This window comes from Piliocolobus tephrosceles, chromosome 13 (genome assembly GCF_002776525.5).
Source record: "Piliocolobus tephrosceles isolate RC106 chromosome 13, ASM277652v3, whole genome shotgun sequence".
In the NCBI taxonomy this organism is placed as follows: Eukaryota; Metazoa; Chordata; class Mammalia; order Primates; family Cercopithecidae; genus Piliocolobus; species Piliocolobus tephrosceles.
In genome coordinates this window covers 92,342,421-92,347,758 of record NC_045446.1, presented here as the reverse complement: position 1 = coordinate 92,347,758, position 5,338 = coordinate 92,342,421, and the positions used below count along the sequence as shown (strand labels likewise).

The window sequence follows — 5,338 nt, the reverse complement described above, 5'->3', positions numbered from 1 at the left end:
TTTTTTTTTTTTTTTTTTTTTTTTTTTTTTTTTTTTTTGAGACAGAGTCTAGCTCTGTCGCCCAGGCTGGAGTGCAGTGGCGCGATCTCAGCTCACTGCAAGCTCTGCCTCCCGGGTTTACGCCATTCTCCTGCCTCAGCCTCCCGAGTAGCTGGGACTACAGGCGCCTGCCATCTCGCCCGGCTAGTTTTTTGTATTTTTTAGTAGAGACGGGGTTTCGCCGTGTAGACCAGGATGGTCTCGATCTCCTGACCTCGTGATCCGCCCGTCTCGGCCTCCCAAAGTGCTGGGATTACAGGCTTGAGCCACAGCGCCTGGCCGCTATTAAGTTTTAATTGTATCTTACAGGTGACCTGCAATAGATTAAAAAAGAAAGAGGTTGGGTGTGGTAGCTCATGTCTGTAATCCCAGCACTTCGGGAGGCTGAGGCAGGAGGATCACCTGAGGTCAGGAGTTCGAGACCAGCCCGGCCAAAATGGAGAAACCTCATCTCTACCAAAAATACAAAATTAGCCAGGTGTGGTAGTGCATGCCTGTAATCACAGCTACTTGGGAGGCTGAGGCAGAAGAATCGCTTGAACCTGGGGAGGTATAGGTTGTAGTGAGCCAAGATTGCGCCATTACATTCCAGCCTGGGCAACATGAAAGAAAGAAAAGAAAGAAAAGAAAAGAGAGAAAAGGGGAAGGGGAAAGGGGAAGGGGAAAGGGGAAGGGGGAAGGGGAAAGGGGAAGGAAGGAAGGAAAAAAGAAAAGGAAGGGAGGGAGGGAGGGAAGGAGGAAAAGAAAGAAAGAAAAAGGAAGGAAGGAAGAGAAAGAAAGAAAGAAAGAAAAAAGAAAAGAAACTGGCTCCTTATCAGAAACAGTTTGAAAAGCACTGTCCTAAACTGTGTCCTAACACTGTCCTATTCTCTAATGCTTTTCTTTCCAACACTGCTATTACATTAAGATTCTTAAAATTCTGCTTTTAATGTGTAACATTCTCAAGCATCTTTAACATTACAATCTCCTGTTTTCTAGTTGAGGATGGAGAAAACTAATATATTTTGTGTACATACTGTTTGGACGAACCGAGGCAAGATGGCACACTTCCAGGTTCTTCAGCACCAGCTTTTCCCTTGCGCGAAAACGCAGTCTGCGCTCGGGAAGGTGCAGAGCAACCGGGCATGCGCCAGGTGACGTCAATCCGAAGAGACCAAGATTTACCTAGTCGCACCTGCGGAACGCCCCCCCCCCCCCCCCCCCAACACGCCAGTGCCCCGCCTATTGCCCTCCCACTCCTAGAAAAGCCGCTCCGGACAGACGCCATGTCTGGACTTCCCAGCCCCATTCCTGTCGGGATGTGGACACTGTGTCAGGAACTCAGTCCGAGAGCCCCACAGGGGGCTCTGTCGGCCTCCTTTGCTGGAGGCCAACAGACCTCTCCCCGACACCTTAGGTGACCAAAAATAAATTTGCAGTTTTGCTCCTACCCTTGCCTACCCGCTGGTTCTTTTGTGCCTGCTCTGGTGGTCTTAGAAAAACAAATCACATACCACATGCTATAAATTGTACAAACCTAAACATACTCCAACACCCATGACTTTATTTTGTTTTTTAAAATTGTGGTTAAATTTAATTGTGTATGTGTATTTAAGGCATACAACATAATGTTGTGGGATACCTATAGATAGTAATGTGGTTACTATAGTGAGGCAAATTAACATATCTATCATCTCATGCAATTACCCACTTGCGTGTGTGTATGTGTCCTGAGGAGCTAAAATCTACTCATTTAGCAGAATTCCCAAATAAAGTACAATTTTATTAACTATAGACTTCATGCTGTTCATTAGATATCTATATGTATTCAACCCATTCATCTGCTACTTTGTAAACTCTAACCTACATGTCTCCATTTCCTCTCTCCTCCCAACCCCTGCCCTTCCCCTGGTAACCACACCCACAATTTCTCTCTCTGTATATTTGACTTTTGTTTGTTTGTTTGTTTTTAAGATTCCACACATAAGTGAGATTTTCGCTGGTAGAGGATGTCAGTGCCTGAAGGGTTGAAGGTCAGGAGCAATGACTCATTACAGAATGAAGACTTCCTGAACAACTCGCTTCCAAAAGAAAAGGGAGAAAAAGAAATCCAAGAAGACATCAGCACTTTCATCTTTTATGTCTTCTAGGTTTGATAGGGGTCTGCTATTCCACCCTCAATTCAGGCAAGTCTGTTAGCAGCAGTGAATCTGGATTTGTTTGGGTCTGCAGCAACTTCTATTCTTGCCTCCCCAGAATAAAGAATTTGACTGAGGGGCATGAGGCATAAGGACAGATCGAGGCAACTTTTAAAGCGGGAGTGAAAGTTTATTAAAAAGTTTTAGAGCAGGAACAAAAGGAAGTAAAGCATACTTGGAAGAGGCCAAGCAGGTGACTTGAGAGATCAGGTGCGTGGTTTGACCTTCGACTTGGGGTCTTATACGTTGGCATTCCACGTGCACAGTAACCTGCCAGCACTTGAGAGGGGCCGCTTGGGCATTGCGTTTACTGGAGTTGTATGCATGCTCACTTGAGGCGTTCTTCCCTTATTAGTTGAGTGTTCCTAGAAGGTCTTATACCAGTTAAACTCTGCCATTTTGCTGCTTGGTGAACATATGTGAACCCACCCGCCCAACTCCATCGGGAAGCTGCTGATCACCAGTTTGAGGAGTTTCTATCTATTGGGAGACTGCCTTTCCCTGGCGCTGGCTGCAACAAATTGTTATTTTACAGAGGCAGTTTAACAACTGCCTGACCATCACCTGATGGTTGCCAGACATTCCTGACGCAGGGGGGCCTCTCCTGCCCTGTTCATGTCTGCCTGGCTACCTACTGTAACAAGCCTTGGCTCCAGGGCATTTGGGCTTCTCAAGGAAGAAAACCAGAGTTTGCTTTGGTAAGTGTCTCCATGGTAAAAGCCTACCTCTTTGACCTTTTTGTGTTTCTGCTTTCACTTGCTTTTTAGCCTCTGAAAAATCCCAACTTCTCATCGATTTATTGAAGTCTTCTTCATTAAAGTCATTTTATATTATACTTTCTCCAGTGTTTTTATGCATTTTCACTGTGAGCCAAGAAAAATGACTCACTGACTGGTAGTTCTATTTACTGTTCGTTTGGAATTTCGCTGTTTTCATTTCAAAAATGTCTTATTTAGTGTGTTAAAGCAAACTAAACATGGCCTGAGAAGGACTCCATACCTCTGTATTTTAGTCCTTGTGCATGAACTGCTACCTAACTTAATAGGTAGGCAAGATTGAAAACCTAAGTTAGGAGTATGTGCCTGTAACAGTCTCTGAGTCTTGGCCAATCCCAGCAGCCATGTTTCAACCTGTCATTTACTGCTGAGTGTTCAAACTGTGTTCAAATAAGGCAAATGCTGAGCTGTAACCAGTCCAGCTGTTTCTGTACCTCACTTCCAATTTCTGTACATCACATTATGTTTTTATCTATAAATTTGTTCTGACCGCGAGGCACCTCTATGACAGAGGTACAGTCAGAGGTATTTGAACCAGAGCAATTGTATCTTAAATAGGGACTTGATAAAATAACGCTAAGACCTGCTAGCCTACATTCCCAGTAAGTTAAGGCATTCTTAGTCACAGGATGAGACAGGAGGTCAGCACAAGATACAGGTCATACAGACCTTGCTGATAAAACAGTTGCAGCGAAGAAGCCTGCTAAATCCTACCAAAACCAAGATGGTGATAAGAGTGACCTCTGGTCTTCTCACTGCTACACTCCCACCAGCACCATGACACTTTACAAATGCCATGGGCATGTCAGGAAGTTATCCTATATGGTCTAAAAACAGGGAGGCATGAATAATCCACCCCTTGTTTAACATATAATCAAGAAATAACCATAAAAATGGGCAACCAGCAGCTCTTAGGGCTGCTCTGTCTATGAACTAGCCATGCTCTCTTCCTTTACTATCTTTAAATATCTTTCAATTTAGGCTAGAAGTCCAATGCGCTATCCATTACACTATAGAGCCTGCTTGCTATTCCTTGACTTTCTTAATAAACTTACTTTCACTTTACTGTATGATTTTGCCTCGAATTCTTTCTTGTGTGAGATCCAAGAACGCTCTCTGGAGTCTTGATCGGGACCCCTTTCCGGTAACAGTACTATTATTTTCCTTATATTACAGTTGAAGAAATGGAAGTTCCAAGAAGCTAAGGGACTCAGGCTTGTAGATAGAGGAGAGGACAGATTAAAGGTCAGGCTGTCAGGTGGCACAGCAAATGCATAACCAGGAAGATAGGCAGCCATGCATCTCTGAGGTCAGCACACACTTGTGTCTCTTGAAATCGTGAGTTTGGGTCCAGGGTGGCTGTTGTTTTTGGCAGCTGGATGGGACACTAAGGAGGCCTTGTCAACTGAACCCTCCCTATTTTACCTAAGAGGAAATAAATTTGTGATTTGTGCTCCACAATTAGAAGTGGCAGAAATGAGATCAGAAGCCTTACCTTCCAACACTTATCAAGTGTCTATCCACTGTACTACACAGCTTCCTTAATCCTTAAGTCAGACATTTTATTGGTGTTCATAAACTATCTGAGCAAACCGATGTGGGAGATACACAGAGTGTATTATTTATACAGAAATCCAGCAAGTTGAAAATTGTTCTCACCCTAGGTCAGTTTGTTATTTTAACATTTACAATATACAGCAAGCAATAAAACAAGATAACATAAAACAAAGTAATCTGAATATGAACCCTGAAAGAAGTAACAGATGTCCAGTTAGAGTCTATTGTAATGCCACCATTATTAGAGCCACTCCACCTTTCTAGTATGCCAGAGGGCCATATGAACTAACTGGTTCAGCAAGAAAAAAAAATGTTTTAAGTGTAAGTAAAACTTCCTCCATCTGCTAAGGCATACTGATCTTCTGTAAACAGGTACAATAAAATATAAATAAAAGCCAAGGCTTCCCTGAATGAGAATGTGAACTATCACCTCCCATTCTCAGCTCATCTCACCAGTCTCTTGTGTCTCAGGCACCAGCAAGCCACCTGTCGGTCCTTCCCAACAAGGCTATGCAGGAGGACCGGTCTCTGGATAACCTTGATCCACCCAGATTTCTTGCACTGAGACTATGACATCCTGAGATAAGGAAAAAGGCCCGGAACCACCGGGCTATATTCTGTGACGCTTGCGCTCAGCAAGTCCCATGTCTCCCAGGACATAAAAGCCCAGAGTGGTGTGCTTTCGGTGTCCTTAGCTGTAGTGTGACATGGGGTCTGTGCAGACAAGACTCCACCCACCCTGAGCGGCTTTCCTGAGGTCTGGAGGACCAGCTTGTCATGGGTCCTAGG

General features: G+C 44.2%; 1 long non-coding RNA gene across 1 annotated transcript in view; it reads right to left on the bottom strand.

Annotated features, from left to right (window-relative positions):
* The window catches only part of LOC111540069, a 32,479-nt gene extending 27,388 nt beyond the window's left edge, over positions 1-5,091 (bottom strand). The window contains exon 1 of the long non-coding RNA XR_002730883.2: positions 4,980-5,091. This is a non-coding gene — a long non-coding RNA (uncharacterized LOC111540069). The remainder of the gene's footprint in view (positions 1-4,979) is intronic.
* Between the last annotated feature and the right edge of the window lie 247 nt (positions 5,092-5,338).